A 10,222-nucleotide genomic window follows, 5' to 3' on the forward strand; every position below is an offset into this window, starting at 1 on the left:
GCAAAACCACTTTGAGCACAGGAGGAAGGTGGCAGTAGCCGTGGAAAGAGTTTGAAACATCCTCCTCCTCAAATGCATCACATCCATCTTATTATGTCACTGAGATATTCCCATACATACAAAGCCTTCCTTTAAAAATCTGTAAATACATGTTTTATAAAATAGAAAGCACAGGACTTAAGCACGGGATGAGGCAACATTCATTCAGGTGACAAAGCCTACCTTCGGGTCTGTCTTGTGCCTGATGAGGGGTGTCCAGTGGTGAACAAGGCGGGTGTGGGCCCTGCCGTCCCACGAGGAGAGTCCAGTGTGGAAAAAGCAAGTGAACAGTCGCAAATTCTGGCAGCTGCGCGCAGTGAGGAAAGGCAAGCACACGCTGTGGGGACAGGGACTCAGAGCGGGGGCGTCGGGGTCAGGAAGGCCTCCCTGTACATTGAAGTAGTGCAGGAGAACCCCGGGCCAGGCAGCAGGGGTGACGGCCGTGGTTTGGAAAGCCCTTGTCATGTTGGAGGAGCCTGAAGGGTGTCCTGAGTGTGGCAGAGGCCCTGGAAGGAGGGCAAGTATGGCCCCAGATGCGGTAGGGAAACTGGGCAGGGCCTGGGCTCTGTGGCACTTGGTAGGACAAGCTAGGGGGCTAGGAATTCATTTTAAGTTCAAGGAGAAGGGTTTGTAGCCAGGGAATTACATGACCCACTTCATCGTGTGAGACATTCTGCTCTAACAGAAACTTCCTGACACCCAGCCACAGCCCTGAAGGTCCACATACTCCAATGTGGGGGCTTGACCCCATTGTCCACTTTAGGCTTCAAACAATTGCTTTGAATAGCTGTGTGCCTTACTGCAGTATTATCTACCTAATGCATTCTCAGTAGCTGACATCAATATGCAGTGTCTTGCATGGTTCTAGAAAAGCTTTTTTTTTCCTATCCCTACCCAAGTCATTTAGAAGGCCTTGGTACAGGAAAGAAGGGACAGGGCAGGTGATGAAGAACGATAAGTCAGTGTTTCAGGATAACATTCATTTAGCTGTTGGTACAGACTGTCCCTGCCAGAAGCCACCATGCAGAGCATCACTGAACACTTGGCAGACTTTCTCCTTAAACTTATGTAATCTGAGAAAGGGAAAATTTCAAGCAAAAGGTTTTCTGTCAAACTCATTCAACTGCACCTTTCAGAGACAGTCTGGGGTGAAAGTTATTGGAGTTGATAGTGAGCCTTTTATGTCTCTAAAAGGAGGTCAAGTTTAATTCTGTGTGTGCATGTGTGTGTGTGTGTGTGTGTGTGTGTGCCCAAGTGCATTTAGTATAAGGTGGAAATAGGAAATCCAGAACAGGCCGAAATGGCTGAAATATTTTGTGCTGAAACTTGCCTTGCACAATACCTTCTTGACTTCTTTGCATTATTTTCCTTTCTCACCAAGAACTGAGTTTGAAAACTTTTAAGGACTGGACGGAAGTTATTAGTCCCAGTCATTAATGAAGCCAGCATTTCCAAAACAGCCTTTGTATTTACCTATGAGGTCATTTTATTCTTAAAGCAAGATTTATAGCTGTCAAGCTCAGGAACCGATAGCACTTGGTGAGCTGTAGGGGCTACAGTGGTGTGAGCCGCAGCCCCTCTTCAGGGTGGAGGCACTCAGGCCCCCACATGGGGTGCTGGTGACTCCACTGAGGGACCAGACATGACTCAGCTGGAGAGATCCTCCCACCCACTGCCACACTGCCCGCCCCAGGGACATTCTGCATGCAGTGACTAGTCACATGGGTGGGAAGTCCCTGTCCTACAGCTCTGGAGGGTCACCCAGGCTGCAGAGCCACCTGTGGGGTCAGCTTAAGCCTCTGCATCTCCGTACAACTCTTCCCTCTGCCTAAACACACTGCCTTCACTCCCATAGGTGTGGACCTAAAGGCTCCTGTAGTGGAAATGGAAGCTCCTATGGCCAGGATCCTCACCTGATCCTAAACTACTTGATGATGTAATTGGCCTACTGCTAGGCTACTGCTTCCACACTGGAGGCAATAAGCTATTATTGACTGAGTCATTATACAAAGCACTCTGCCCAGAGACAGAGACAGAGACAGAGAAGCATTGCAGACATGCAGACTTCTTAGACGCAGACATAATTCTAGTGCTCTACCTACCACCGGAAGAACAAAGCTGGGTAATTAACCCTTTTACCCCAAGAACGTTCCATTGTCATTTCTCAGTCTCACTGAATCTATAGTGAACTTGCCCGGGGCTGCAACCCACTGGCAAGACAGCTCCCAACAATCTTCTTGTGTGTCTGACTCCCTCTCAGAGTCTGTGTCCCAGAAAAACTAAACTCACACTTACATCCTCAATGGCTTCCTCTCCATCACTTTGAGCTCTTGGAATTGTTCAACCTTTTTCCATCCATCCCGCTGCCTTTGCATTCCTAACACAGGCTAGTTATACCAGAGGTTAGAAGCTTTCCCAAAATCAACAGCAAATTTCCACTCCATGCTTTCTTTGCATTGTATGTGAGCTCAGGGTGGGTGGAACAGCAGTCCTGGTAACCTGGCACAGAGTCCCATGGCGGAGAAAAGAGGGCTTCGCCCAATCATCCCTGTTTGGGCTTTGAGAAGGCTAATGAGCAGCTGTTCGGCTGTAGTCAGGGACCCTCATGAAAAACACAGACCTGTAGTAGGGAGGGCAGGACCCAAATTCTGGCTCAGCCTTGTATATGAAAGAGAGATTGAAATTGTGTTTTGACTTTAGACAAGTCACTAAAATCCGTGAAACTCAATTTCATCTCCTATAAAATGGGTAAAAAACCCACCTTTGTCATGAGGACTTAAAAAAATAATACTAAAAACAGTAGCAATTATTGGCAACTAAATTAGCAAATTTTGGTGCCACACGACCTAGGTTTAAACCCCAGCTCTGCAGCTTAGTAAACTTGCGGTCTTCTGCAAGTTCCATGACCTAAGTCTTGGTTTGCACACCTGCCAAGAGGGCAGGGTATTAGTACCTATTTCATAGAAGGAAGAGGTATTAAATGAGTAAACACATCGAGGGCTGGGCTCCTAGGTAGTCCACACCAAGGCTGTGTATGCATCAGGCCCCATGAGGATCATTTGACATTCACACTCACTTAATAGTGGAGCTTTCACTGCTCCCGTTTTTCATAAGTAATGGTGACTGGTTAATGAGAGCCTACTCTTTGGCAGATACTCTTCTAAGTTCTTTACATTCTCATTTAATTACTTCAGTGATCTTATGAGGAAGGTACTGATGTCCCTATTTTGCAAGTGAGGCAACAAAAACCCAGAGGAATTAACTTCTTACTGCTCAAAAGGTGGCCCATGCACTGCCTGTATCAATCAGCAAGTCGGGAGGCAGGGGCCTGGTTAGAGATGCAGAATCTCAGCTACAGCCTCCTGCTGATCCAGCCTTGATCTACTGGATCATAATCTGCATTTTAATAAGATTCTTACTCCCAGGATTCCCATGCACCTTGTAGTTTAAAAACCCCTCAAGTTCAACCCGCAAATCATAGCCATAGCAGAGCTATGACTGGAGCAGATACTTTTAGCCTCTTCTATGTATATAGTGCCCATCAAAGAAAGTGCTCAAAGTATATACATTTCCTTCCCCCAGTAATTATTAATTTGACCAAACTGCCTTCTCTGTACCTATCCACAGTCCATCCTTCCCAATTTGCTGACCTTGCTGTTTTGGCAAAAATACCCAGATATTGCTGCCATGCTCCAGGCTCAGATAAAGCTCTGCCAATGGCCATTCCAATGATCTCCAGTAAATGTGCTTCTGAATAAGCTACCGTGTGATTTCTAGAAAGGCAACTACCCCAGGAGCACACCAGAGTTCTGAGCACCAGCCACTCCTCGCACTGCTGGGAGTAGCAGGACAGCCTCAGTCAAGCATGCTAATGGAAACTGAGCCAACACAAAACTAAAGCCACCTCCATTTGCTGGGATAAGTGAGCCGCCGGAAAGCCACTGTCTTTATCCTTATTCTCAGATATCACGCTTGGAATATGGGAAGCCATGTTAGGATGCTGTTTGCACGCTGATGAACCCAGTTGTAGGTGTTGGTTCACAACCCTGGGAGTTCCCCAGGTGAAATCCAGCACTGGCCTCCACACACGGAGGCTAGGAGAGACAGAAGAAAGAGGCAGGCCACTCCAGACTGGGGGTAGCGGGGAACTTGCAAGGCTTGATCTGGGTGTCCATAAGAAGAGTAGATCTCCACGCCTGCCCATCAGAATCTTAAAAATTTATACAGAGGCCTGAACTTGGTCCAGAGACATATCCAGTCCCGAGGGCCTCATCAACACACTGTTCTCTCAAAGCTGCATCCTTGAAAACAGCTCCTAGTATGCAAAAGGCAGGCAGAATGTACATTCAAATAAAGGGGCATGGGGAGGAGGAGCCCCCAGTTGCCCAGGTCCAGCTTCTGGCTCAACCATTGGTCACACCTTCTCCATGACTTCATTCAAGGTAGGGAGACATAACATTTCCAAAGCCCAGACATAATTAAACCCTTGATTCTAGTCCTTTGAGCAATAGCAGCAGACACCCTTTTCCAGCAGATTCTGAAGGATTGAAACGAAGGGCAGATGGTGACCTGCATATAGTGACCAATTCTTCCTTTTACCTTCAACAAATGGATATTATTTAAATACTGTTCACCCCAGTTCAATTACTTTTTGCCATAACTTAGTAGAGGGGTGGTCCATATTATTAAGATTAACTAAAGCACGCATTAGCTTTACAAAATCAAGGAGGAGAACCATCACATGAAGAAACCTTACAAGTAAATATGTTAATTTTACAGCTGTTTATAAGTTAAAAGAGTGTCCTGGCTTCAACATACACTGCACTGGTTCAAGCAGAGGACCTGGCCACTCCCCAGATCACCCTGCCAGGCAAGCAACTCCACCCTTCAGAGCCAACAGCCATGTCACCTACGTGGCCAGTAAATGAGAGATCATATAGACTTGAAGTTTTCTAAAATTAGAATCTGATGCTGAACTTGCTAGGTGATAAATGACCCCCTTGGCTTTTGGGTAAAGCATCTCTATTTCTGGGCATAACAAACCCTCTCTCATCCTAATTTCCCCTATGCTAGCAAGGCTTAGCCCCTTCCTTTCAAGGCAATCAGCCCAATCGCCTACCTTCTTTTGGGCAAATCTCCTTTTCTATAGGCCTCAGATCTGGTTTCTGCCAAACTATGATTGCAAAAGCCTGGCAAGTTGTTCAAACCTTCTGAACTGGTGTCCTTATCTGTCAGTTGGGAGTAATGTCTTTATGTAAAACATTAGCACCATGCTTGGCATACCATTTGGCATCTACTATGTGTTTTCACTACTTAAGTTGTTTCCGAACCTACTTTTTCTTCTGGCTAGTGGCATCTGGATTTCATTTAGGGGAGCTACCCCCTCCTACTCTAAGTCCTGGTGGTCACTTGGGCTCATAGAGCACCAGGTTCCAGTATATTCCCAATGTCTGATACCCTAGGCGTAATGAATGACTCACGGATGGTTATATGATACAAGCTGAGTGCATCAGAGGACTTGCTGGTACTGCATTTTCACTGCTACTAATGGAAAGGAGAATGTTTTTCTAGTGAGATTACTAGTTTGGACAAAATAAACTTGAAGAGCCAGAGCTACCATATGGATAGTTCCTCCCAGAGAATGAAGGCAATCCAGAGGAAAGGAGAACTGAAAGAGAAAAGGAGGTTTTTAATGTCATTATTTGAACATCTATATCAAACTACACCTGAAGTTAGTATCCTCTAGAATTTCCTGATGCAAAAAACTTCCCTTTTTTTAATCCAGTGTAAATGGGGTTTCTTCACTTTCAACTGAAGGAGTGAGAAGCTAAATACTAAAGATAAAGTAATAGGCATAAATGTAAAATTGCTGTTCTCTTTTCCCATTCTCCATGTCCTTATGAGCTTTTAACTTTCTTTTTTTGCCACTAAGATTCTGAAGGGAGGAACCCATAGCCAGAAGCTGGAGGGACTGTCTTCATAGCTATCTTCTTGACCAAAAAATATTGATATCCCTTAGCCTGCCCCAGCGCTCAGAGGCTTGTCCTCTTGAAAGCAACATTCTACTTCATAGTTATTCATAGCTTCTCACCTCTGCAGAATTACAGAATTCTTGAACATGGGACTTGAGGTTCTTCTATTAGATGTGTTGTAGCAAACTATGTCACCAGTTACCTGGGTGAAGCCAGAGAAGAAACAAGCAAATGTAGATTTTAAACCTCTGTCAAGTTTTCCCACAAATGGTAATCATGTTGGAAAGAAGTTTCTAACAGCCTGTGCTTTGCAAACGATATTTTTACAGTAATAGTCTCCCCTAGCCTACAGAAGTGCATGATCTTTTTTGTTGTTTTGTCACAATTTCCAATTGCTAAATATACCTCATTGTGGCCTTTAGCTAGACTATTGCCATCTATGGAATGGTGCTAAATCAGTGTGTTGAAAAGATAGCATAAAGGAAAAGAAACTAATAAAAGTTAGCATCCAGGTCTATTCCCTGGAGGAATAATAGCTAACATGTACGGAAAGTCTGTTTCAGGTACTGTCCTTCACATGAGTTTTTCTCATTTAAACTTCTTGACAATCTATAAATTAAATTCTTATTCTTATTCTTCCATTTTGCAGATGAGGAAGCCTAGATTAGTTACATAGCCCAAAATTCTGTGCTTCATGCTCAGGCAGTCTGAGTCTGAAGCCTATAGTCTTAAACGAGACAGGGCACTCCACCCAGTGGGAGGAGCGGTAGCGATGGCATGGTGGCCGTAGTGGCAGTTAACCCATACATTACCGTCAGTGCTGGCACACGTCCTTATTATGTGATCTCACTTAATTCCCACAGGAAACCAGCCAATGTCATGGGGGGTACACCCTACACAAAACAGCCTGGCAGAGGTAACACAAAGTGTGAGATTTCAAGAGTGTCAGGAATGCGCAGGCATTACCATTCACTCGCGCCCATGGATTTACTGTAGTCCCACTCTGGGTCTGTCACCAGCTCAGTGGTTCCCAGCAGAGCACACAGACTTGTTTTGTGTCTAGTGTTGCTTCTGGTCCTGGTCCTGCTTTCTAGGAGTTAGGTGCTCAGGCAAGGAGAGCTCAGGTCCTTGTTAGTTCTTCATGTCATCCTTTCTTTCTGGAATTGGACAGTGGAAGTTGGCATTGGGTCCCTTGAGTCACAGATCCATGAGCAGAATGAAACATGAGAAAGAAAGGGGCTCAGTCCCCTGTGCTCAGACAGAATTGCATCTGATCTGTTCAGGGCCCAGAGGCAGCTAACCAAGCTGTAAATACTGGAGAAAATCATAACAAAACAAATGAGACCCCAAAATGCAAATGTGCAAAGTTCAGGTCCCTGTTCTGAGACTGATGAGTGACTGGGTGAGTGTGTGGGGCTAGCCAGCCTCGGGTCCTAGAGCCTGGCTGTGATATGATACCACCTGAAGGTGGTTGTCCTCTCCAGCTTAAATAATCAGTAGGGACAGCTCTGGGCGTGTGGCTCTCCTGGATGCCCAGGATGGCAGCAGTGTTTCAAGGAACCTCCTTGTAGATATCGGCCCAGTTTGGGAAGATTAGGCAAGGGGGATCCTGAGAACATGGGACCCACCTGCCCTTGCCAGCATCTGGAGACAGGTTGCCTGCCATGTCCCCACTGGCCCTTCCCTCCCTTCCTCATCCCCCTTTCTCCCCTTCCTGTACCTCGGAAGATAAACATTTGAGCTGCTCCTGTTTGTTTTCGGGAGCTTGATGGGAGCTGGGAGCCAGTCACCAGACGTTCATCTCGGGTTCTCTCACGTGCCCCACAGTGGAGTTCTATACGAATGGGTTTTGAAGCACTTCCTGAGTTTGTCTGAGCTGTTCCCATCAATTCTTAAACAGCCTCCCCTAAAGAAATCTCTACTTTGTACCTAACAGGTACCCTTTCAGTTTTATTTAGGATTATATTGTTATTACTTCTCAGGGAAGGGGAGTTTGATCCTTTCAATGGTTACAATAAAAAAATAAGAGAAAGGGAAGAAAAGAAATTACTCATAGAATAGGAAAAATATTTATGATCACCAGTTAGAATTTTTGTCATTTATTTAACAAAATCATCCCTATTTTTTTATGGATTGATGTAAAGGAAAATCTACAACTTCCCTTGATTCTTACTGGCCCTTGATGATTACTCAGTTTCTCAGCCCTGTCTAAAGCCTCTCACTGCATCACTGTTTACTGTTTATCTGTCTCCTGAGGCTCAGAGCCTACTCCCAAATCACATCTCAGCCTAGCTCATAGGCCAGCTGCTGCTGCTCAGGGTCTGGCCAAAATATAGCTGCATCCCTCTCAGGGTTTTCTCATTTCTCCTGTGAACCAAAGGCTTTGATTCTCAGTTCTAGTTTTAATTGGCTAACTGGGTTATTTATTTCCATATATAAGCAATCTCTCTGCAGTATTTTTGAATCACTAAAGACAACCTACCTTCCCTTTGCTTTTGGAATTAGCTATGCATATACCCCAGCTGTTATATAGACCTGGCCCCTGCTTCTACAGCTAGATTTGAGGTGATTTTATTTGTTATCTAGTCCTGTTTAATAATTACCACCAAGTTAGTAGTTTAAACAACACACACTTCTTATCTCCATTTTTGTGTGTCAGGAATCCAGCTTAACTGGGTCCTTTACCTCGGGTCTTTCACAAGGCTGCATCAGGTTGCTGATAGGGCTAGCGTCTCCTCTGAAAGCTTGGATGGGGAAGGATTTACTTTCAGGCTCATTCAAGTTGTTGGCAGAATTCTGTTCCACAAGGGCTGCTGGACTGAGGACCTCAGATTCTTGCTATCTGTTGGCCAGATGCCACCCTCAGTTCCTTGCCACATGGGCCTCTCCAACATGTTCATTGTTTCAGCAAAGAATGAAAGTCAAGAGGGCAGATAGAGTCTGCTAGCAAGCCAGAGGTTATAATCCCTATAATTTAACCATGAAAATAACATCCCATCACTTCTGCCATTGTCCTATTGATCAGAACCAAGTCACCAGATCCAAGACACTCAAGGAGGTAATGGGCTGATTACATGAGCTCATGAAGATCAGGAAGTACACATCATCAGGGGGACCAATTTAGAAGCTAATACAGTGTTGGTAAGAAATGAAGAAGCCACTCTGATCCATCAGTCATCTCTATGTTTCTTCTGCATTCGTGGAAGAACTATTTACCTTCTTGTTTCTTGAAAAGAAGAAGTCTAGGAAGGTAACATTGGTTTCATTGTGATCATCTACCTCTTAGAAGTCAGGTCTGTTCTAACTATGAGATTTCTCCACACTCCAGACACCTATTACCCTTAGCAACTTGGATGACAGACAAGTACCACCTATTAAATATATTCAAGACAGAACTTACATAATATTTGCCAAAAACTCCTCTTCCTCTCTCAGAAAATAGACAACCTGATCCCAATTCCTCAAGCCAGAAACTAAGAAATTACCCCTGACTCCTTCCTCTGTCTCTCACTCTGCCTTCATTAAATAAAATACAAATATGAAATAAACAAATACTTGATAAAATATGATAGGTTATGTGGAAGGTGACCCATGGAAAAAGGGGTAGTTATTTGATTATGATGGAGCAACAAGGAAATTCCCATGTGATCTGGGTAAAATTAATTTACCTAAAATCTTGGTTTTTTAACTATAAAAGAAAAGATAACGATAGACATGTCAAAGAGTTGTTTTAAGGATAAAATGAAATGATATCTGTAAAAAGCTTAGTATATTATCTTACATGTTATGAGTTCTCAATATATGTTCACTAATATACCAGCTATTAGAAAGCGACATTTTTTTGGTCACAAACTTAACTGTCAGTCTCTTCTCTCTTACATCCTCCTCTAGAAGCTAAAAAGCGAAATACAGTTTCCCAACCTCTCGTGAAGCTGGGTATGCCCAGGGGACATAGTTCTTGGAAAACTTTTGTTTTTCTGATAAGAACCTGTTCCTTCCTTGAAGAGTCATTCAGTGTCTGCAACTCTAGCAGCTCCCTGCATTCAGGAGATAACAAGTGTGTCACTGAAGACCCACACACTAAGGATGGTCGCATGGAAAGAATTTGTGTCCCTCACGCCATTGTCCAACAGGAGAACCAATGGCAATATCCACTTACCTTCAGGCTTCCTGTCATCTAACAAAAAGAAACCTCTACATGTTTAAGCCAT

The sequence above is a fragment of the Manis pentadactyla genome, chromosome 16 (assembly GCF_030020395.1).
Source record: "Manis pentadactyla isolate mManPen7 chromosome 16, mManPen7.hap1, whole genome shotgun sequence".
Taxonomy (NCBI): Eukaryota; Metazoa; Chordata; class Mammalia; order Pholidota; family Manidae; genus Manis; species Manis pentadactyla.